A 24895-nucleotide genomic window follows, 5' to 3' on the forward strand; every position below is an offset into this window, starting at 1 on the left:
CTCCAGACTGTACAAATGGCGTCCATCACCCACTCTAATAGGGTATGGTTTCCTGGGTTGTCATAGCAGTTCTGAAGACGCTGCCTTAAGGAGGAGTGCATGGTAATGGTGGACAATTTCTCCATTTCTGTTCCAAAAGCATGATGCCATTCACCCCCTATGTCCCACAATCATAGCAACCAGGCTGCCAGGGTCGATGGGTTTCTGTCTGAACTGTGCTTCTAATTCCAGCAGCTCTGCTTGGGTGTATGGCCGGACCACAGAGTGCTCAACTACCTGTGGAGGAGGTTGTGCCTGTCCCTGAGGGACACGTGGCTACCGGATTTTTACCTTTTGGGTGACCATCGGCTAGTCTCTGAGTCTGCCGATGGCAATTTCATCCCAAACCTTCTCCTCAGCAGAGTCAGAAATGACTACAAACTCCGACTCAGAGCCACTCCACTGGCACAAATGCAGCTCCTTTTTCAGCACTTGCTTTGGCTCCTGCAGCTGCTGGCTCTTGGCATGAGCTGGAACTTGAGCTCTTAAACCCATAGTTGTTTTCCTAACAACTGTCACTGTCAGCATTCAGCTTCTAGGGAAAACTGGAGCTCATGAAACCACAATTCCTTCTCAAGCAACCACTCCAGTTCCAGGCGCTGTTGGTGCTCAGCCTGCATCTCACACTGCAGCTCTCGAGAGCAGCTGGCCTGCTCCAGCACTCGTTCCACAGCCTGCAGCCTGACCTGCAGTTCAGCAATCTACAACTGCTTCTCCAGTGAATGTACCAGCTCATGCTGTTGTTGACAGTGTATACAGCTCATCCTGGAGCTTTTGTCCTCGGGCAGCCTCTTGCACAGAGCTTTTAGTTTGTGCCTGCAGGGCTGTAAAAACACACCCAGCCCACAGCCCCCAAAAGGACAGCCACAGGGAAACATATGCTAGAGAACAACGACCACTCTCCTATCCCTATCCGTCCAGGGTGTTGGTGGCTCCATACCAATATGATCCGAATCCTGCTCACAAAACCAGATGTTATGCTAGTGGCCAAGGCCAGGCAGGTCCACACTGGATTCAGGCAGAAGGTAGAGAAATGGTGGAGCCAGAAAGCATTGGCCATTACCATTTAATAGAATCTCGCAACAGCAGAAAAGCAAACCAGCAGGGGGAAAATCGCTTCTCACAGCAGCAGGCAAACAAACAGCAAAAAAACCCTGGCTCCTTGCAGTGGTGGGCAAGCGATGGCAATCTATGGCGCCGAGGGCAAACACCCATAGCCTTACACAGACTATACACACTAATCAGGCAGAGTACAAGTGAGCAAGCCTAACACAGCTGTTTTCCCAACATGTATGCTGAAAAAGTTTATAGGTAACTAGTAAAAAAAATTTTTTTAAATCACTCCAACAAAAAGCAGTACAGGAAAGCAAAAAGAAGGGAGGGAGGGAGGGAGGGAGGAAGGGAAGGAGAAATAAAGGAAGAAAACTAAAAAGTAAAAGAAGAGAAATGTGGGCCTCAGTCATTAAACTACTGTCACTCAAAGGAAAAACTTCCAAGTTTCTGGTCTCATTCAAGCTCTTGGTGTTCCTCACATGTCTAGAAATCCCCAGTTGTTCAGATTTGTGAATTGAATTAAAGACCACTCCCATGGGTTTCTTCTGTGTTTGTCCTGAAAATACAGGCTCCAAGTTCCATAGAAGGAACAGGTGCAAGAAATAGGCAAATCAAGACAGTGGGACTCTGAGGGTAGAACTGCATGCACCCTGTTGCCGAATCTGCAGTAAAACCAAACTACCACAAGTCTTTCTCCACCCTCTCCAGTCTTAAGCCATAATGCCTAAAAGTTCACCCATTTTCTGCAAAGACCTGTCTCTAACTTTATCCTACAAGTAAAACCAGGTGGGCCCACAATTCTGTTGGAACAAGAAAAGAGAAGACTCCACTGAGCCAGCTATTTCAAACTTCTCTGATGGTGACTCATCACAGCCACACTCCAACAACCAACTGCAGAATCCAAATTCAAGCTTCCATGGCCAGCTGTTATGTTTAGTGATTATTCTCCTTCCTACTGTAACATTTCCTACTTGTTGTGATCTTTATTCCTACCTACTACTTTTCAATTCTCTAGGAATTTCTCGAAACTATCTATCTGGTCTACTGGTAGCACTGCTTATCCTCTAGCTCAGTGGTCCCCAACCTTTTTTGGGCCACGGACCGGTTTAATGTCAGAAAATACTTTCACGGACCAGCCTTTAGGGTGGGACGGATAAATGTATCACGTGACCGAGAAAAGCATCAAGAGTCTTAGATGGATGTAACAGAGGGAATCTGGTCATTTTTTATAAATAAAACATCGTTCAGACTTAAATATAAATAAAACGGAAATAATTTAAGTTATTTATTCTTTCTCTGCAGACCGGTACCAAATGGCCCACAGACCGGTACCGGCCCGTGGCCCAGGGGTTGGGGACAACTGCTCTAGCTCTATTATAGGTTAATAACCTGAACACAACACTCACCACACTCACACAGACACATCTTTCTGTCACTTCGTAGAAAATTTAAAAGTAAATGTGCATGTGTTCAAATTGTTCAGAAGTTCCTTTAGAACAAATTTCTTACAAAATAAAAGTTTTTATTTTAACAAGTATATTCAAAGTAGTCTACTCTCCTCAGAGTATAAATACTGTCTAAATTACATTAAAAGTTTTGCTAATAACTCTCTACAATAATGAAAGAAAAATCTCTACTACTACCTTGTTTTTTTCCCCTTTGTCACTTCTCCCCAACTCAGGCCCTCTGTTATAGGTAGTTTTTGTTCCATTTAGCACAATATAATTCTGTTTTTCACGGTATTTTCTCAAAGAAATAAAAAGAAATAATAATTTTTAATTATTTTTTATTGTCTTTTTTTTTACTTTTTATTCTTTATTAATTCTCATTAGTGTTATTAACAAAACCACCCTCAGATGCCATTAAGGTAAAGGATATCGAATATCATAAATATTGTACAAAAGACAGAGATGTAGCATAGATGAGAAAAAATCTATAGAAAAAAATTTTAATAGATTGGAAACCTTGGAGTTAAATGACAGAGAATTTAAAATAGAAATCCTAAAAATACTCAGAGATATACAAGAAAACACAGAAAGGCAATTTAGGGAGTTCAAAAAACAACTCAATGAACACAAAGAATATATTACCAAGGAAACTGAAACTATGAAAACAAATCAAACAGAGATGAAAAACTCAATTTATGAACTGAAAAACAAGGTAACAACCTTAGTGAGCTTGGAAACAGATTCGGGGCCAATCAAGACTTCAGATGAGAACTGAGCTCTGGCCAAAACCTGGGTGCAGCCTCGCAGAGGGCACTGCTTACCCACAGAAAGTATTATGTAATAAGCATGTGTTGGCTGAAGTTGCTAAATTTGTGACAATTTGGTCCATGGTATAGAAAATTAATACAACTTTCCCTCATATTTTCAATTCAAAAGCTCTACATTTGCTATGTTTTGTGTAGTGATTGCCCCTTTAGTTGTGCTACCACTACTACTTTTGAGTCAAAAGCAATATTAATTCTAGAACCCCAATATATGGCAGAGAATCCATGTTCACCTTGCAAAGGGAGATCAAAAGTCCCAGTCTGCCTAGAGGTTGTGTGACAGTAGTCATGACATAAGTAACAGCATACCTTTTCATTCCTAAAGTGACCCAGTTTAGACAATAAATGATCATTCAACACTATATTCACCTTCTATATATTAATCATTATCTTTTCAGGCAAGATTAACTTATTTTCAGTTTTCTCTGACTGCATATACTTCATATCTCTCAGTAATTATTACAGTTAATATTTTGCTAAACTTTTTCCAGACTGATGATTTCTCTGGCAAAGGTGTTCAGCATACAGATCTATAATACTTAAGATGCAAACACACTAAGTAGTGCTTGCCTTACCCTAGATATCTGATAGTTCCGACAATAATTCCTACAACTGTGAGAAGTTTCCTACAGCTTATACTACATACTTGAATAAAACAGTTTCAAAAATAGTCGCTCATAAACTGGTAACACCTGGAATTTCTTTAGAAAGACAAAGCTCTCCTATAGCAATTTCATACATGTAAGTCCCACCTTAAATTATTTTAGATAGGTAGGGTACAAATAAACGTAGGTGAAGTTATACATACACATACACATACACACACACACACACACACACACACACACACACACACACCATATAGTTACCTATACTGATCCATGTATTTACTATTTTAAAAACATTTTTTGGCCCTGGCCAGGTGTCAATGCATAGAGCGTTGTCCTGGCACACCAAGGTTGCAGGTTCGTTCCCAATCAGGGTACATATGAGAGGCAACCAATGATTACATAACTAGGTAGAACAACAAGTTGATGCTTCTCTCTCTCCCTCCCCATCCCTCAAATCAATGGATAAATAAATAATTACCTTCTATGGCTTACATGTACTAGGTACTAAGCTAAGGATATGGGATACAAGCCAGCTTATCCCTACAGAAGAGGAAACTAGGTTTCCTTTGTTGTTCTACAGACTAGTTACTGATTACCCTGTATTAAGGTCAAATAGAAATTACTTCCTACATGCTAGAATATTACTGTACTAGTATACACACATTAAAAATCACAATATGTAATGTAAAAAGCTATTTACAAAGCCCATTTAAAGTTTCTCATCTAATACAATTCTAATCTCAAAAACAGAATAATTCTTTTATGTTTTGAATGGAACATAATAAAGGAAAAGTAAAAAAAGTCACACTCTCCAAGACAAGATAGTGAGCAATGACTGAGAGGAACATAATGGTGGTTTCAGAAGTGCTGATTATATTGTTTCTTAATATTGGAGCTGGTTACATCAGTATATTTAGTCTGAAAATTCATTGAGGTTTTCACATATGTTAAGCAAAACAGTAAAGTTCTGAAAACACATCGAAGTCAAAGGTTTAGAATATGAAGTCTTAGATCTACATCAACAGGACTATTAATCAAATAATTTTTAATGCTTATGTCTCTACAGGCAAAATACAACACAATGACAATATAACAGTAGGTACTATTTATTAAGTATCTAGAATGGGCCAGGGACTATACTAGGTACTTTATATACATAATCTATTTTAATTTCAAAACAACCCTTTTGGGCCCTGAACATTTAACTCAGTCAGTTAAGAGTGGCATCTCAAAACAAGTCTGCAGGTTCAATCCCCAGTCAAGGAACACATGAGAAACAACCAATCAATGGACAACGGAGTGGAACAACAAATGAATGCTTTCCTTCCCCCTAACCTCTCTTTTACTCTTTCTGTCTCTAAAAATAAATAAATAATTAATTAATTAAAAAATTAAGCCTTGGCTAGATAGCTTGGTTGGTTGGAGTATTTTTCTGGAGTGCGGAGATTGTCAGTTCGATTCCCTGGTCAAGGAGCATATAGGAGCAGCTTGGTGTTCCTGTCCGTCTCTCCCTGCCTCTCTCAATAAATAAATAAATAAATAGCCTGACCTGTGGTGGCGCAGTAGAAAAAGCATCGACCTGGAATGCTGAAATCACAGTTCAAAACTCTGGGCTTGCCCAGTTAAGGCACATAAAGGCACATATGGGAAGCAACTAATATGACTTGATGCTTTCTGCTTCTCTTCTCTCTCTCTCTCCCCTCTAAGAAATTAATAAAAATATTTTAATTAACTAATTAAAAAAACCTTTTCAATATTATCCTAATTTTATAGATAACAAAATTAGCACTTTGAATCCTTAAAAAACTGAAAATTTGATTAATGCTATTCTTTCTTCTATGTAAAGTAATATCTAGATATAAGTCATTTTTAAAGATTTTAACTTGAAATATAAAAAAATTTCAATTGCAAAATGTTCATTTGCTCTGACAAGATAGAAGATTTCATAATTATATCCAAGTTATTTCACAGTCAAAACCCACTAAAAACTACAGATTACTAATGACCTTCAAAATCACCACACAAGAATTTCTCTAAAGCCTTCTGTAGGTATTTGATTTAAAAAGTAAGAAGATTCAAGAAGAAACTCTAATGCTAAATTTGATATGAAATAAAAAAAATCCAAAATATTTTTTTGATTTGAAAACATCAGTGTGTATTTTTTGTTTTAATTCAGTGAGGAGGGGAGACAGAGACAGACTCACATGCACCCTGTCGGGTATCCACCTGGCAAACGCACTAGGGGGCAATGCTCTGCCTATTTGGGCTTTTGCTCCATTGCTCAGCAACCAAGGCTATGGATCCATCCTCAGTACCAGGAGGCCAACTCACTCCAATTGAGTCGTGCTGCAGGAGGGGAAGAGAGAGAAAGAGAAGCGAGAGGGGCAGGGGTGGAGAAGCAGATGGGTGTCCTGTGTGCCGTGACTGGGAATTGTACCCAGGACATCCACACGCTGGGCCGAAGCTCTAGCACTAAGCCAACCAGCCAGGGCCTGAACTCATTTTTTTTTTTTAAATCTCCTTGCTATGCCCACTTTAAGAGCCTCAAACCATAACACCCCAGTAGCAATGTGCACACCTAGAGTTCGTATCTTGGTTTCTAAATACCATTCTCCACTAAAAGGAAAAAATACACTTGAGAGAAATGGCTGGTTGCAGGATTGTGAAAAGTACAAGATTAACCTATAACATCTGTTAAGAAAGTGTTCGCCCCTGGCCGGTTGGCTCAGCGGTAGAGCATCGGCCTGGCGTGAGGGGGACCCGGGTTCGATTCCCGGCCAGGGCACATAGGAGAAGGGCCCATTTGCTTCTCCACCCCCATCCCTCCTTCCTCTCTGTCTCTCTCTTCCCTTCCCGCAGCCAAGGCTCCACTGGAGCAAAGAAGGCCCGGGCGCTGGGGATGGCTCCTTGGCCTCTGCCCCAGGCGCTAGAGTGGCTCTGGTCGCAGCAGAGCGACGCCCCAGAGGGGCAGAGCATCGCCCCCTGGTGGGCAGAGCGTCGCCCCCTGGTGGGCGTGCCGGGTGGATCCTGGTTGGGCGCATGCGGGAGTCTGTCTGACTGTCTCTCCCCATTTCCAGCTTCAGAAAAATACCAAAACAAAAAAAAAAAAAAAGTGTTCAAAGAATGAAGAAGACATGACAAAGGGAAAGAAGAGTCAGCTTGAAGTCTACTGGCCAAGGTAGGGACTTGAGCATCAAAATTAATAATAATGATACTGGAGCATAACCTACTGAACAAAGTAAAGATTTATACTGCTACATATAAATATATAAACAAATAAACAGAAGGGAGGGAAACCTCTTTGTTGCAGTAGAATGCCAACAAATACTTATAGAAGTCCTAAAACTAACTAGTGCAGCCTGACCTGTGGTAGCACAATGGATACAGCATCAACCTAGAATGCTGAGGTCACCAGTTAGAAACCTGGGCTTGCCTGGTCAACGTACATAGAAGAAGTCATCAACTAAACAAGAGCAACTATGAGTTGATGCTTCTCTCTCTCTCTCTCTCTCTCAAATCAGTAAATAAAATTGTCTTTTCTTTTTTTGGCAGAGACAAAGAAAGTCAGAGGGAGAGACAGGGAAAGACAGGAAGGGAGAGAGATGAGAAGCATCAATTCTTCGTTGTGGAAGCTTCATAGTTCACTGATTGCTTTCTTTTTTTTTTTTTTTTTTTTTTTTTTTTTTTTTTCATTTTTCTGAAGCTGGAAACAGGGAGAGACAGTCAGACAGACTCCCGCATGCGCCCGACCGGGATCCACCCGGCACGCCCACCATGGGGCGATGCTCTGCCCACCAGGGGGCGATGCTCTGCCCATCCTGGGCGTCGCCATGTTGCGACCAGAGCCACTCTAGCACCTGAGGCAGAGGCCACAGAGCCATCCCCAGCGCCCGGGCCATCTTTGCTCCAATGGAGCCTTGGCTGCGGGAGGGGAAGAGAGAGACAGAGAGGAAAGCGCGGCGGAGGGGTGGAGAAGCAAATGGGCGCTTCTCCTATGTGCCCTGGCCGGGAATCGAACCCGGGTCCTCCGCACGCTAGGCCGACACTCTACCGCTGAGCCAACCGGCCAGGGCTGATTGCTTTCTCATATACGCCTTGACCAGGGGACTACAGCAGAGCGAGAGACCCCTTGCTCGAGTCAGCGACCTTGGGCTTCAAGCCAGAGACCTTGGGCTTCAAGCCAGTGACCTCTGAGTTCAAGCTAGCAGCCCCACACTCAAGCTGGTGAGCCCACGCTCAAGCCGAAATGAGCCAACGCTCAAGCTGGAGACCTCGGGGTTTCAAATGTGGGTCCTCCGCGTCCCAGTCTAAGACTCCACTGCAACACCACCTGGTCTGGCAGTAAATAAAATCTTAAGAAAAAAATACTAATGCAATTTGATAATGAGCAGTATCAAAAGTACTGCCCCCACAACTAATGACAAAGTAAAGCACAGTAACTGAGAAACTTGGTGAAAAGCCATAACCAACTGATCAAAGTTAATATCACCAATATTAAAACAAATCAGTATTATCACATTCCTCCTGTGAAGGACACATCACTACTGTGGTATTCCTGCTAAAAACAATGCACAACCTGCCTGACCAGTGGCGGTGCAGTGGATAAAGCGTCGACCTGTAATGCTGAGGTCCAGGTTGACAACTCCACGGTCACTGGTGAGCTTGCCAGCTTGAGCAACAGGATCGACATGATATCAAGGTTGATGGCTTGAAGCCCAGGGTCACTAATTCAGCTGGAGTCACCCCAACCTACAAGGTACGTATGAGAAGCAATCAATGAGCTAGAGTTAAGCTACTACAAGTTGATGCTTCTCATCTCTCTCCTCCTTTTCACTCACCCCCTTCTTATCTCTTGCTTTAAAAAAAAAAAAAAGCAAAACCTAAATCTAATCTTGAAGAAACATCAGCCAAACACAAATTGAGGAACGGTAAACAAAACAGCTGGTTAGTGCCCTCAAAACTACCCATGTCAAAGACAAAGAAAGGCTGAAAAAAAACTGTAAAAAGATAATAGTATGGTTTGGTTTTGTTTTTTACTATGTTTATAAAAGAGAATATCCTTGTTCTTGGAAAAATGTATTTTGAAGAATTTAAGAGTAAAGTGGCCCAATTCTCCAACTTAACCTCATATGGTTCAAATAAAAATCACTGAATATTTGCCAAGCAAATTCAGCAACATATAAACAATTGGTTATTTGAGTAAAGAATATTTACAAGTTATTTGTACTATCCTTACAACTTGTCTGGAATTTCAAAATTATATCAAAAACTCATAATAGCAGCCAATGACCCTCAATGGCAATAGAATAATTTGAACATCAAAAAGAATTATTGTCATTATCAAACCAACTGCAACTGATTATGAAACAAATAAAAATCCACTGTTATACTCCAAAGAGGAAAAGAGAGTAAAAGAAAGATAAAGGAAAAATTCATTCACAGCATTGGTATTAAGTGTCAGATTGAATTTTCCACTTAAAAACTAATCATGGGAGACATAAGCATTTACTCTGCCTTTTTAGGAAGAACTATATTTCAACTTCAGCTAATGAGAGAACATTTTTATACAGGAATGCTTACTAATAAATATAGAAGGAATAATAGAATTCAAAAAATACTATCCTGAAAAACTCAAAGAAATCATTCAAAAATGCCCTCACCATCAATGCGGAGGTGCACTGGGCAACAGGGTGTGGCAAAGTGTCAAACTCCTCAAATTACTTGATAATTGCAAAGTAAAATCTTTTGCTTAAAATGAAGAGATCCGGTGTTTCCACTTTAACTGGGGTATCAAACTAAGCATCACTAGTAGTGATGTTCCACATCACACGCTGCAGTATGAAGCACACAGCATCACTTACACGGACTCTTGTCAAAGTGTTTAACTTCAGTCTAATCAAGCTCTAAAGCCTAATTTCTACGTTGTAGTAAATAAAAGATATAGAAGCAAATTAAGCTACCACAGAGAAATGGTCATTATACTGACATCTGTCTTGTCCGTTCAAAATGTCACTATCAAAGGAAAAAAAAGAACTTGAGAGACTGTTCTATCAATAGATTTAAAAAAGACTACACAGATACAGCACCAACTGTAAACAATGACCTTTGGACTGTGGTTCAAAAAACAAAAGACAAGACCATAAAAGACATTTTTAACTGGGGACGTGGAATATGGTCTAAATAATAATAAACAATATTAAAAAAATTACCAGTATTTTTCTTGGATGAGAAAATATAGTTCTTAGGTAGATATACGCCCTATTTTCAGATGATCTATAAGGGTCTGCCTACTTAATCATTCCTTAAAATTCAATTCCTTTACCAAATATGTCTATCACTTTTAACCTCGAGGTTAAGTTTTTTTCATTAGAAGCTAAATCAAGGAAGAGATAAGTATAATTTAAGACCAGAGAGGAGAAGTACATTAGTAGGGGTTTCCAGTCCCTGACTATCCTTGTCTTCAAGTGCCACCACTGATCAGACCTCGCCCAGCGTTCTTCCCGCCCCTTTCCACCTACCCTGAAACTGTCCTAAATGTTGGCTGGAGATTTTCACCTGCAGTAAGAAGAGAATGTGTAGACAAATCCAGAGGGTATTCTGTCACTGAAACCTATTTTGCTGATATAGGGAATTCATACTTTGTAATTATGAGATCCCAGTCAGCCATGAAAACACAGGGTTCCTAGCAGACACCTAAAAAGCTGAAATAGGGAACTAACATTTACTTAACTGGACACTTCTCCTAACATACACTATCATACTTACTTCTCCCAACAACCAGGAAAGCAGTATTTTGGGGCAAGTTCTGAGTATGATAATTATAAACCAAGTCCCTAGATCATTGGTAGGATTCAATAATTTAACAAAGGGTTCTCTACCCTAATGACCGTTTTTAAGTACGAAAAAAGATATACCAAATGGTAGTTTATTATTTCGTGCATTTAACAAATAAATAAGAGAGGTACACAAAACTAGATTGTTACAAGAGTTTTAAAATATTAATGAAAAAAATATTAAATACCTGACAAAAAAACAATAAAACTGTTATTTAAAATAGTTCCATACTGTTTCTTGATTGGCATCCTCACTTGAATTTTTTTTCACCTATGGACAGAATGAACATTACTATAGGCGCTTAGAATACATTGCTGCATAGAGGAATGTTAAAAAAGAGTAAGGAGCCTGACCAGGCGGTGGCACAGTGGACAGAGTGTCAGACTGGGATGTGGAGGACCCAGGTTTGAAAATCTGAGGTCCCTGGCTTGAGTGTGGGCTCATCCAGCTTGAGCGTAGGATTATAGACATGACCCCATGGTCGCTGGGTTGAGCCCAAAGGTCACTGGCTTGAAGCCCAAGGTTACTGGCTTGAGCCCAAGGTTGCTGGCTTGAGCAAGGGGTCACTCGCTCTGCTGTAGCCCCTCTAACTCCCCACCCCCAGTCAAGTCACATATAGGAAAGCAATCAATGAACAACTAAGCTGCCGTAACAAAGAATTGATGCTTTTCATCTCTCTCCTTTCCTGTATGTCTGTCCCTGCCTGCCCCTCTCTCTGACTCTCTGTCAAAAAGAAAAAGAGTAAGGAGCCTGACCAGGTGCTGGAGCAGGGGATAGACCGTAGGCCTGGGAAGCAGAGGATCCAGGTTCAAAACCCTGAGGTCACTGGCTTGAGTGCAGGCTTGTCCAGCTTGAATGTAGAGTTGCTGGCCTGAGTGTGGGATTATAGACATGACCCCATGGTCCCTAGCTTGAGCCCAAAGGTCACTGGCTTGAAGCCCAAGGTCACTGGCTGGAGCCCAAGGTTGCTGGCTGGAGCCCAAGGTCGCTGGCTTGAGCAAGGGGTCACTGGCTTGGCTGCAGTCCCCCTGCCCCCCACCCCAGGTCAAGGCACATATAAGAAAGCAATCAATGAACAACTAAGGTTCCCCAACAAAGAATTGATGCTTTTCATCTCTCCCTTCCTGTCTGTCTGTCCCTATCTCTCTCTCTCTCTCTCTCTCTCTAAAAAAAAAAAAGAGAGTAAGGAATGTAAACTTGTGATTCCCACATTGGGCAGTTGCCCAGCCATCCACCTTAGAGAGAACCCTGATTACAAGTATCATTTTAACAACCGATTCACTGAACTCAAAAAAGTAGGTATCGCTTACTGCCGAACCAGTGTGAACCGGCTGAATCCCACCACTGCCCTTAACCCATCTGTCGTCATGGTTGAACTGTGCCCCACCCCCAAAAAAGATATATTGACCTTAACTCTCAGTGGCTTAGAATATGACCTTACTTAGTAACAGGGCCTTCACATAAGTAATCAAGTTAAAATGTGGGCATTAAGGTGAGCCCTAATCCAATGACCAGTGTCTTTAGAAAAAGGGTAATTTAGACACAGACACTAACACAGGGAAGACAATGTGGAGAGACACAGGGAAAGACAGCCATCTGCAAGCCAAGGAACACGTAAGGCTATCAGAAGTGGGGAGAAAGGCCTAGCACAGATCTTTCTCTAGCATCTTCAGAGAGCATAACCCTGCCAACATCTTCAGTTTAGACTTCTGGCCTCCAGAACTGTATGACAATAAATGTCCTTTGTTCTAAGCCACCCATTTTGTAGTACTTGTTTCAGAAGCCTTAAGAAACTCATAGACCAACCTATATACTCCATGCATCTGAACAGACTCATATCAACTGCCTTTTTAAAGAGCTAGTAATGAACAATTTTCTTTGTAGAATACAGCTGACTCTTGAACAATATGGGGGTTAGAAGCACTGAAGCCTTCTTGCACAAAAAACCACATATAACTTCTGACTTCCCAAAAACTTAACTACAGTCATCCCTCAATGTCCACAGGAAATAGGTTCCAGGACCCATCTTGGATACCAAAATCCATGGATGCTCACGTCCCGTATATAAAGTGTCACAGAACAATCCATCCAGTCAGCTCTCCACATCCGCAGATTGCCAACCATGGATTTAGAATACTGGGGTTTTTTTGTTGTTTTTTTTTGAGAATACTGTTTTTAATCTGCAATTCACAGGCTGCCTGTGTATTTATTGGAAAAAAAAAGTTGCATACAAGTGGAGGTGTACAGTTCAATCTCATGTTGTTCAAGGGTGAACTGTGCAATGAAACTAATCTACAGGCACAACAATATACAACTCATGAATGGAATTTATACTATTACTTCATTTTCATTTGCTTCCAATTTTCTTATGTTTTCTATGAGAATGTTTGCAATATTTAACTATAGTAATATATTCATTCGAAACAACAAATCTGAATTAATGTAATCATTCTGACTTACAAAGTTGATATATTATACTATACCTGAAATGTCAAAACAAAAATACTTTCAACTGAAAGGTATAGGCTTTTAACATAAGCCAGAATTTAATATATATGATAAAAACAGAGATCCACAGACATATGATAATAAAATGCTGAATGTCAAAAACAAAGAGAAAACCTTGAAAGAAACAAGAGGAAAAAAAAAATGAGTCACTTTCAAGGGACCACCAATTAGACAACTAACTTCTCAGCAAAAACAATGGCAGTGAAAAGGCAATAAATAGAGCAACATATTCAAAGTATTCACAGAAAAAAAGTGTCAACCAATACTAAATCTGTCAAAGCTTTCAAACCAAATGTGATATAAAGACACCCCAGACAAAAAATAAAAAAAATAAAAAAACTGACAATTTTTTGCTAGAAGACACATCTTACAAGAAATACTAAAGGAAGCTATTCAGGCTGAAAGCAAGTGACCTCAGGCAATCACTGGAGCCCACACTAACAGAAAAAAGAGGACCTAACAATGTAATTATTTCCCCACAAAGAACACTATCAATACTTTTCCCCCTTTCTTCTCTTAACCAATTAAAAAGAAATTGTATAACATGATATGTACATATAAAAGTACTGCTGGACCTATAATATATATAAATGTAACATACATGTAACATATACTGCTCACAAAAATTAGGGGATATTTCAAAATGAACATGAAGTGATAAAAAAGGAAGCATTTGATTTTTTTAAATTAAACAATATAAGAAAAGCAAACAAGTCAAAGAAAGTTGTTCAATTATGCAAATGAGATGCAAAACCTACTTTTATTTCATTGGTGAAAATGTACAAAAGGCTGAAAGTAGTGGAGTATCTGCACGTTCCCTGATCCCCTAATTTTTGTGAGCAGTGTATTTTTTTTTTTTTTTGGTATTTTTCTGAAGTTGGAAACGGGGAGGCAGTCAGACAGACTCCCGCATGCACCTGACCGGGATCCACCACCCGGCATGCCCACCAGGGGGCGATGCTCTGCCCATCTGGGGCGTCTGTTGCAGCCAGAGCCATTCTAGCGCCTGAGGCAGAGGCCATAGAGCCATCCTCAGTGCCCAGGCCAACTCTGCTCCAATGGAGCCTTGGCTGCGGGAAGGGAAGAGAGAGACAGAGAGGAAGGAGAGGGGGAAAGGTGGAGAAGCAGATGGGCGCTTCTCCTGTGTGCCCTGGCCGGGAATCGAACCCGGGACTCCTGCACATCAGGCCGACGCTCTACCACTGAGCCAACTGGCCAGGGCCTGAGCAGTGTATTTACCAATAACAACACAGAAAAAGTAGACAGGAGCAAAGCTATAATGGGTTTAGGAAACAGAGATGGTAAATTACTAATTACAAAAATGTATTGCTGGGTTTATAACATTAACAGGTGTAATACATATAAAAATGCCACTACAAGGGGAGGAAAGCTTGTATTCAAATCTCTTATTCACTTTGATAGTCTTCAATATAAATGTGCCATTGTTTAGATAAAATATATATATACATATGCATATAAATATATATAGTGATAGCAAAGAAACATTTTCTTGTTTCAAATAAAATAAGTTCTGAAAAATCTAATAACAATAAACTACTCCAAAAATGGAAATGGCCAGGGTGAATATCTCACTTCAGTAACAGCAAAAAGCTGTGACAATCCATTAATTGGTACATCAATTATATCTTGATAAAGTTTAAAAATTCAACAGATCTTTCCCCTTCCACAATCCTCGCAAAACTAATATACCTGCTTTTCTGGTATTTTCTTTGAATGCCATGAATTTAAGTCTCATCTCCCCAATAAGACCGTGTCTTCCTTACTTAAGAAACTGCTCCTGTGCCCACCAGTTGACCGAGCAACAACACTGGACAGATTCATGGTTCTTCTCTTTTCTCTAACATGTGTCTTCATAATCTTTTCTATTCTCTTGATTTTCCTCTAGAGTCATGAGCAATATGTGAAAAATTAAAAATCCAAAATGTCCAGGTTTTCTGTATCAAGCTCTTTCTCTTAAATTCACTGAGATAGCAAAGCTAATTATGGTAGTTGTTTAGTAACTGCAAATCAAAAATTACTTGAGTTGGCTATCAAGTTAGTTTCTTCTAATAGTTATCTTTAAAAAAATTTTAGTTATTGATTTTTAGAGAAAGAGGAAAGGAGAAAAACAGAGAAAGATAAATATCAATTTGTGGTCCCACTTACTTTGATCTGTTATGTATTCACTGGTTGATTCCTGTATGTGCCCTGGCTTGAGATGGAACCTGCAACATTGGTGTATCAGGACGATGCTCCAACCAAAAGAGCTACCTGGTCAGAACTAATAATCTTTAAACATGGAAAACCTATCTCACATCCCACAAGAATCTCCCTATCTTTCCACCTTGCATAAGAAATATTCCAAGTACCTTTCCCAATCCTTTCTTCCTTAGGCAGCACAATGCCTTTTATAAGGTCATCTTTCTAAACCCCAAAGATTATCTTTTCATGGAACCCAACCATTATTTGTATTATTATAGATACAAAAGATTTTAATCTATTCTTAAAGTCCTAAAGTATATTCTACATATTTGAGCACAGCCATATAGTATAGGTCCTATCCATTTTCATGACCTCTTATGCTACAATCCCTATATTTTACTAACTTATTAAATGTTGTAAAAGTATTGGTAGTTGATTTTTATTAATACCTAGTTGCACCTTTGTATTTCTCCTGATGAGATTGGTGGTGTGCTACCAGTTCTTGAAAAAAAAAAAATCACATTTTATTTCTACACTTACAACAAATAATAACCACCTCTTAACATCCACTTAGTACAAAAGGCATGTTTACTAATCCACTCAAACGTCTTACCAATACTCCACCACAGCCCAAAATTCATGAAAGGCTATCAGGAACCAATTTTAAACATTTAATAGAATGCTAGCTGATTTTTTAAAGTTAAAAGTGTATACACCACTGTAACAGTGAAATGCTCAGCCTAACTCCATCGTGTTGGAGCCTGCTGTGTTCTTGTATACAGACATGCTATTGTTAGAGGAATTCTGCTTGCAGCTTGAGGTTTGATAAAAACCACCCCTTGCGGGAAGATGCCTCTCCAGAGGAGATGGGAGAAGCTGAACAAAAATAATGACTGTTTGATTCAAAGATTCGCAGGAGTCTTGTGACCAGAATAAAATCAATTGAGGCCAATGAACTAAAAACGAAGAAGTTTCAAGTTCTTTCTTCCTCAGACCTCTACTGGTGAGATATCTGTGGTCCTCAATCACTCTTGCCCCTCCCATTTCTCCTTCCCTTAACATAAAAGAAGTCTGAACTGTATACTTTAGGAAGATGGATTTGATGTCTCCATCTTCTCAGCAGTCACCTCCTAGATCAATAAACCTTTCCTTACTCCAAACTCTGTTTCTGAGTTTCAGCCTTTTGAAGCATTAGGGAAAAAAACTTTGGATTGGTAACAACAATGGGGTAGCAGACAAGTAATAGCTCCCCAACCCAAAAATGTCCACATCCTAATCCTTGGGAGAAGAATAGGGATTAAGGTTGCCAATCAACTAATCTTGAGATAGGAAGGTTGTCCTGGATTATCCAGATGTGCCCAGAGTAACAATCACAAGGGTCCTTGTAAGTGAAAGAGGGAAACAGGAAAGTCAGAGAGATTAGATATGAGAAAGAATGACCAGACCCTGGTTGGCTTTGTAAAATGGAGAAAGGGCCATCAGCCAAGGAATAGAGGCAGCCTCTAGGAAAAATAGACTTGCCCCTAGAGCCTCCAGAAAGGGATGTGGCTCTATCAACACCTTGATTTTAGCTCAGTAAGACCAATTTCAAACTTCTGACCTCCAGAATTGTAGGATAATAAATTTATGTTGCTTTAAGCCACTAAATGTGTAGTAACTTGTTACAGCATCAGTAGGAAACTAATACACACATAAATTTTGGGTCTACTTTAAACATTACAAATAGAAATAAATGCACTCTAACAGCCCTAAAATTTGAAACTTAAAGTAACTGTATCTGTAAGTTCATCTAGTTTTCTGAATCATATGCTTAACAATTTATAGTTGTTTTATAAATAAGAGTAGTAAGTATGAGTTCAAAATGGAAAATTTAAAGAAACACTTTTCTTCTTAAAGAAGAGCCTTTATTATTTCATATTACTACCAGTTTTGTAGTGATAAACTCCTTCAGCGTTTTTGTGTCTGAGCTCTTTATCTGTCCTTCAATTCTAAATGATAGCTTTACTGGGAAGAGTAATCTTAGTTGTAGGTCCTTGCTTTTCATCACTTTGAATATTTCTGGCCTGCAAAGTTTTGATGAGAAATCACTGACAGTTTTATGGGATCTCTCTTGTAGGTAAAATCTGCTTTTCTCTTGTTGCTTTTAAGATTCTCTCTTTGTCTGTAAACCCAAGGGTTTACACTTTAATTATAATGTGTCATGGTGTGGGCCTCTTTGGATTCATCTTATTTAGGACTCTCCATGCTTCCTGGACTTGTATGTCTATTTCCTTTACCAGGTAGGAACTTTTTCCATCATTATGTTTTTACATAGATTTTCAATTCCTTACTCTCTCCTCTTCATCTGGAGCCCCTATGATGCAAATATTGGAAAGTTAGAGTCCAAATAGCTGATATGATTCTCAGCTTCATCTACTCCAGTGATTTTCAACCTTTTTTTTCATGGCACAAACACACACTAATTACTAAGGTCAGTGCCCCCGACTAAATACAACCATTTTCATCTCATGGCACAAATAAATTAGTTATTAAAGAAGAGGTCAGGGTCCCTTTTTCTTTAGTAATTAGTTTATGAGTGCGTGAGAAACAAAGGTTGAAAATCACTGATCTACTCTACTGTTGATTACCTGTAAATTATTCATTTCAGTTAGCACATCCATCATTTCTGACTCGTCCTTCCCTTATGCTGTTGACATTCACTAAGTTCTCTGAGCATCCTTATAACCAATGTTTTGGCACTCCACTTAGTAGACTGCATGTCTCCATTTTGTTTAGTTCTTTTTCTGGAGTTTTGTTCTGTTCTTTCACTTGGGACATGTTTCTTTGTTTCCTCATTTTGGCAGCCTTGTGTGTTTGTTTCTATGTATTAGGCAGAGTTGGTCCATCTTGCTAGGGCTTGATAGAGTGGCCTAATGTAGGAGGTGTTTTGTAGAGTCCACTGGCACAGCCTCCCCATTCACTAAGAGTGAACAGTCCAGGTGCAACACCCACCCCATCTAGGCTGTATACACTCTCCTATATAGTTAAGCCGTGATTGCTGTCAGCACATCAATAGGTGGGGTTTACCCACAGGCCATCATCTGTGAAGGATCATCTATGAAGGGCTCACCCCACAGAGCAGAACTTACTTCAGCAGGGTTCTGGTGCCTCCTGATTACACAATTCGAGTGTGTCACTTGTGGAGGTGATTAGATAGTGCTTCAACATAGTCTGAAGCTGTCTACCGGGTGTGCCTGCTCTCCAGGGACATGCAGGTCAATGTCAGCTACCACGTGTGTTCAGCCCAGGGCCACCTAGCATGAGCTACAAAGAGATCTACAGAAGATAGCTGCTACTTTTGCTGGGCTTGGAGGTGCCCAGACAAGGCCAAGTTGTGATCCAAGGCCAACTGCTGCTAGTGACAGGCCTGGGCCCACTTAGCAATCAGTATGGAACACAAGTCAGATGCTACTTATTTTAGAGATTTTTAGGAAAGTCTGAAGCTTGAGCCAAGACAAGCTATTCATATGGAAAAGCCACTAGAAACAGCCTGGGTGGGCCTGAAGGTTGGGTGGGGAGGGGCCTCAGGTAATCACAAGGGTGGGGTGAACAGTGTTAGCCAGGCTGATGGAATCTTGGATATGGCACTCACTTGCAGGCTTTATTCGGGGAGAGCTCATTAAAGGAACAATGGCCTCTGTCGGCACTTTGACATCTGAGAAAAAGCTGCCCTAGCTCTCATCCTCATGCTAGACAATTCAGTTCCTCCCCAGATGTATCTGGTGCCTTCCAAGCTCCTGCCCTGGCAGTGGAGCCCAGAGGGAGTAAGTCCGTGTGCAAGCCCTTTAAGAGAAACGGCCTGTGACTCCAGCAGCCCTCTGTCACACTCAGCCACAATCCCTGCTGGTTTTTACAGCCAGAAGTTATGGGGACTTCTCTTCCTGACACTGATACCCTGAGCTGAAGGGCCTGGGACCCCTAACTCCTCGGGGGGGGGGGGTTGCTGCAGCTGAGAAATACCCAATTTTTATCTGCCACAGGTATGAGTAAGATCAGCCAATTTCCCACCTTTGCCCTCCTACCAGTCCTGATGTGGCTTCTTTAATTCCCTAGTCATAGGACTTCTGTTCAAGCAGATTTCAGGACGTTCTGAATGATGGTTGTTTTGTAGTTTATTTGTAATTGTAATGTGGTTGTCAGAGGAGGTGACTGCATTTACCCATGCCACCTGCTTGACCAAAGTACACATGCCATTTTTAAACTACCAGACAACCTTCATATACTTTTGCCTAAACCCATACAAATCCAATCAATTTAACAAGTTTGAGGACAAAATTATCAAAACAAACTATATAAGCAATTTTAATATCTAAACTCTTAGCTGTTGTTTCATTCACATTCACACCTCTTCTCCAAAGCCCTTTCCCCTTCTTCATCTTTCATAATGACTTGTGTGTGTGTGTGTGTGTGTGTGTGTGTGTGTGTGAGAGAGAGAGAGAGAGAGAGGAGGGAGGGAGAGAGAGAGAGAGAGAGAGACAGGAACAGACAGGCAGGAGAGAGATGAGAAGCATCAATTCTTCATTGTGGTTCCTTAGTTCTTCATTGATTGATTTCTCATACGTGCCTTGACTGGGGGGCTACAGCAGACTGAGTGACCCCTTGCTTGAGCCAGCGACCTTGGGCTCAAGCTGGTGAGCCTTGCTCAAACCAGATGAACTTGCGCTCAAGCCAGCGACCTCGGAGCTTCAAACCTGGATCCTCCACGTCCCCGACCGATGCTTTATCCACTCCGCCACTGCCTGGTCAGGCCATAATTACTTTTCAAATCCTACCAAGCTCCCTCTCCACCATTCCCAAAGTCTCTCTTCTCCAGCTGGTCTAGTCTTAAGTCCCAGTGACAACCTGTCTTCCATTTAAGTATCATTAACACTTAGCTATCAAGTTTGTATCACTCACTGTTCACCTTGTTATGTACGTGCCTGGTCTTCCCTAACAGACTGCAAGTCCTTTGAGGACAAAAACTGAAGCAGCTTTGCACCTCTAGTGTCTAATATATAACTCTATTTACGGAACATTCACTGACACTGGTTGTAAAAATGGACCTGATTGGTCCATTGGTGTGATGGGATGAATTCTGCCTCCTATATTCAAAGTCCTAATCCCCAGAACCTTAATGTTACCTTACTTGGAAACAGTCTCTACAAAGGAAATCAAGTTAAAAGGTCATACTGGGCCCTATAAAAAAGGGAATTGGACATGGAGGAGACAAACTTGCACAGAGAGAAAAGAATATGGACAGAGACAGAGGCAGAAAATGGAGGGTTACATAGAAATGCCTGAGACTACTAACAAAGCAGCAGAGGCTAAGAGAAAGGCAGAGCAGACTCTCCTCAACCCTCGGTCCGCAGGGAAAGAATAAATAACTTACATTATTTCCATTTTATTTATATTTAAGTCTGAATAATGTTTTGTTTTATTTATTTTATTTTTTTTTACAGAGAGAGAGAGTCAGAGAGAGGGATAGATAGAGACAGACAGGAACAGAGAGATGAGAAGCATCAATCATTAGTTTTTTGTTGTGACACTTTAGTTGTTTATTGATTGCTTTCTCATATGTGCCTTGACCATGGGGCTACAGCAGACCGAGTAACCCCTTGTCCAAGCCGGTGAGCTTTTGCTCGAACCAGATGAGCCCGCGCTCAAGCTGGCGACCTCGGGGTCTTGAACCTGGGTTCTCCACATCCCAGTGCGACGCTCTATCCACTGCACCATCGCCTGGTCAGGCTGTTTTATTTTTTTAAAAATGACCCAATTCCCTCTGTTACATCCGTCTAAGACTCACTCTTGATGCTTGTCTCGGTCACGTGATACATTTAACCGTCCCACCCTAAAGGCCGGTCCATGAAAATATTTTCTGACATTAAACTGGTCCGTGGCCCAAAAAAGGTTGGGGACCACTGCTCTAAAGGAATCAGCTCTGCCAACTCCTTGATTCTGGACATCTGGACATCTGGCCTCCAAAACTAAGAAACAGTAAACTTCTGTTACTGTAAACCACACAGTTATTGGTACTTTCTTTCGGCAGCCCTAGAAAACTAATACAATTGATGTTTAAGGAAATGAAAATGTACAAATAGAATTACATAACCAATCCTTTCTAATATGATAGACACTGAAGATAACAGAGAATTAAAATGAGCACAGTCTGACCTAGAATAAAGCAGCACAATAAGTACAAAGGAAAATGTCCATTACACACATTACGTAAAAAGAGTAAGTTGCAAATAAAACTGCATATTTTATTTGGGGGTAGGGAAATAACATAAACCTACAATACCATGTTTGCATATGAACAGGAAATGTCTACCCACATAAATGCATACACAATCTCTTACAAGCAGTTCATTCTTGAAAATTCTTTGTAATAGAAAGACTTACTTCACATAATTTTGTACTTTTAAAAAAATAAATGGTTTAATTTTAAAACTTTAAAATGTAGAATTAAAAGAAACTGTTTCCAAATCAGATGCCATTTTATTCTTTAACAATACACAGTTAAACCTGAGTGATTTAATTCACTTTTAAATTCCTCAATTTGACAGTTCAAAACAATTCATTAAACAGTCTGACCAGGCAGTGGAGCAGTGGATAGAGCATTGGACTGGGACATGGAGGACCCAGTTTCAAAACCCTGAGGTTGGCCCTGGCCGGTTGGCTCAGTGGTAGAGTGTCGGCCTGGCGTGCAGGCGTCCCGGGTTTGATTCCTGGCCAGGGCACACAGGAGAAGCGCCCATCTGATTCTCCACCCCTCCCCCTCTCCTTCCTCTCTGTCTCTCTCTTCCCCTCCTGCAGCCAAGGCTCCATTGGAGCAAAGCTGGCCCGGGCACTGAGGATTGCTCTATGGCCTCTGCCTCAGGCGCTAGAATGGCTCTGGGTGCAACAGAACGACACCCCAGATAGGCAGAGCATTGCCCCCTAGTGGGCATGCCGGGTGGATCCCGGTCGGGTGCATGCGGGAGTCTGTCTGACTGCCTCCCCGTTTCCAGCTTCAGAAAAATACAAAAAAAAAAAAAAAACCCCTGAGGTTGCCAGCTTGAGCATGGGCACATCTGGTTTGAGCAAGGCTCACCAGCTTGAGCCCAAGGGAGCTGGCTTGAGCAAGGGGTCATTGAATCTGCGGTAGCCTCCTCCCCGCCCCCGGTCAAGGCACATATGAAAAAGCAGTCAATGAACAACTAAGGTGCCGCAAAGAATAACTGATGCTTTTCATTTCTCTCCCTTCCTATCTGTCTGTCCCTATCTATCCCTCTCTCTGTCTCTGTCAAAAAACAAACAGAAAAATTCATTAATCACTGAATATAAAGGCGTATCTACCACTCCACTTCTAACAGTGACCATGTCATTACATTTCAGAGGCAGTACTGAACATAAGTTGTTTGCAAAAATGATAGAAGAAAAAAAAGTAACATTTACCAACCACATCATGTCAACAAGCATATAATGCTGGAGTTTTTACAAATGTTCCATTATTGAATTTCATTGTCCACTGGGCCACACCTAGTCCAGCCTTCTCTTTAATCCAGTACTAAGTAACATTTACAGAGGGTCTTGTTAAATTTGATGTCAACCAAAACTGTACTCAAATATCCAAACTCTCTTTAATAATTCCCTCTACATTTATCATCTAGAAATCTACCTAAATCCAAACCCTTCTACACCTTTTTTTTTTTTTTACAGAGACAGAGAGAAAGTCAGAGAGAGGGACAGATAGGGACAGATAGACAGGAACGGAGAGAGATGAGAAGCATCAATCATTAGTTTTTCGTTGCCACACTTTAGTTGTTCATTGATTGCTTTCTCATATGTGCCTTGACTGTGGGGCTACAGAAGACCGAGTTCAAGCTGGTGAGCTTTGCTCAAACCAGATGAGCCCACACTCAAACTGGCGACCTCGGGTCTCAAAACTGGGTCCTTTGCATCCCAGTCCAATGCTCTGTCCACTGCGCCACCACCTGGTCAGGTCACATCTTTATTTTTGAGATTTAAATTTGTGAAGTACCTAGCAACAGCACAAAGTAGGCACTCAGTAAACATCAGATCTCTAAGCTCCTTGGAAAAGCTGAAAATCACGTAAGTCACACTCCCAAGTTGTCATTAACAGAGAATAGCAAGAACATCACAATACAGCCAGGCTCTTCGCACTAAAATGGTATATAATAACTACAATTCAGTTCCAGAAGTAAAAAAAAAGATGGTGGGGAATTAAAGCAACTAATGTCTGGGGTGAAAAAGTACAACAGAGCCTGACTAGGCGGTGGCGCAGTGGACAGAGCGTCAGACTGGGATGCAGAAGACCCAGGTTCGAGACCCCGAGGTCGCCAACTTGAGCGTGGGCTTATCTGGTTTGAGCAAAGCTCATCAGCTTGGACCCAAGGTCACTGGCTCGAGCAAGGGGTCACTCGGTTTGCTCAAGGCCCACAGTCAAGGCACATATGAGAAAGCAATCAATGAACAACTAAGGTGTCGCAACGAAAAACTGATGATTGATGCTTCTCATCTCTCTTCGTTCCTGTCTGTCTGTCCCTATCTGTCCCTCTCTCTGACTCTGTAAAAAAAAAAAAGTACAACAGAGAAAAGGTGTTAAGGACACAAGGAAGCAAAAACCACTCAAGGGCAGGGCCACCAAATGTTGGGAAGAACAGTAACCTGAACAAAGGCAACCATACAGTGTTTACAGACCAAAAATAATAAACTACAAACACAGACAACAAAAACAGTGACAGATTGCATTTGTATCATTTTAGTTAAAAAAGGAAACCTATGCCTTTAAACAAGAAGAAAATGATGCCAATATGCAAGTATGTATGGTTATCAGGCTAAAGACTGATTGTTACACACTCAAAAAAAGTCAGATATTGAAAGTTGCTTTCTTTTAGCTTTCTGTTTGTGAAGATGATTGCTAAAATCAAGGCAACTGCTTGAATCAGGCATGGGAACATATCAGGTCTTTGTTAAGCTGGGTTCCCTATGATGCAGATGTAAACCTCCTCAAGTCAAAAATAATAATAATACACAGTATGGACAAATAAAACTAATCAGTTGCCAAAGAGATTTTTTAAAAAGCAAACTGTCTTTTTAAAGAAACATATGCAAATAATGACAACAAAAATAATAAATTTGCCTAGCAGGATCAAAGCACAGTATAATTTTGATTTTGTTTTTGATCAATTATATTTAGTTTTGAGGCTTTGACCTTTCAAATTTTTCCCAATTTTTGTTCAACTTGAAATAACTAACTCTGTACCATCAGTCTAAGGAAATCATCAATGTTACTCTTAAGTCTAATTTCAAATAACAAACAGTGAAAACATGATTTCTATTCTTCACCTGTTTCTTG

At 40.6% G+C, this 24895-nt stretch overlaps 1 protein-coding gene and 1 non-coding gene across 4 annotated transcripts in view; both read right to left on the bottom strand.

Moving 5' to 3' along the window:
• Positions 1-24895, bottom strand: part of USP12 (ubiquitin specific peptidase 12) — a 113203-nt gene that overhangs the window by 71334 nt on the left and 16974 nt on the right. The gene's annotated exons all lie outside the window — the stretch shown is intronic.
• Positions 14464-14539, bottom strand: TRNAI-GAU (transfer RNA isoleucine (anticodon GAU)). Its single transcript has one exon. It is a non-coding gene; the product is annotated as a tRNA-Ile (tRNA).

This window comes from Saccopteryx leptura, chromosome 2, assembly GCF_036850995.1.
Source record: "Saccopteryx leptura isolate mSacLep1 chromosome 2, mSacLep1_pri_phased_curated, whole genome shotgun sequence".
In the NCBI taxonomy this organism is placed as follows: domain Eukaryota; kingdom Metazoa; phylum Chordata; class Mammalia; order Chiroptera; family Emballonuridae; genus Saccopteryx; species Saccopteryx leptura.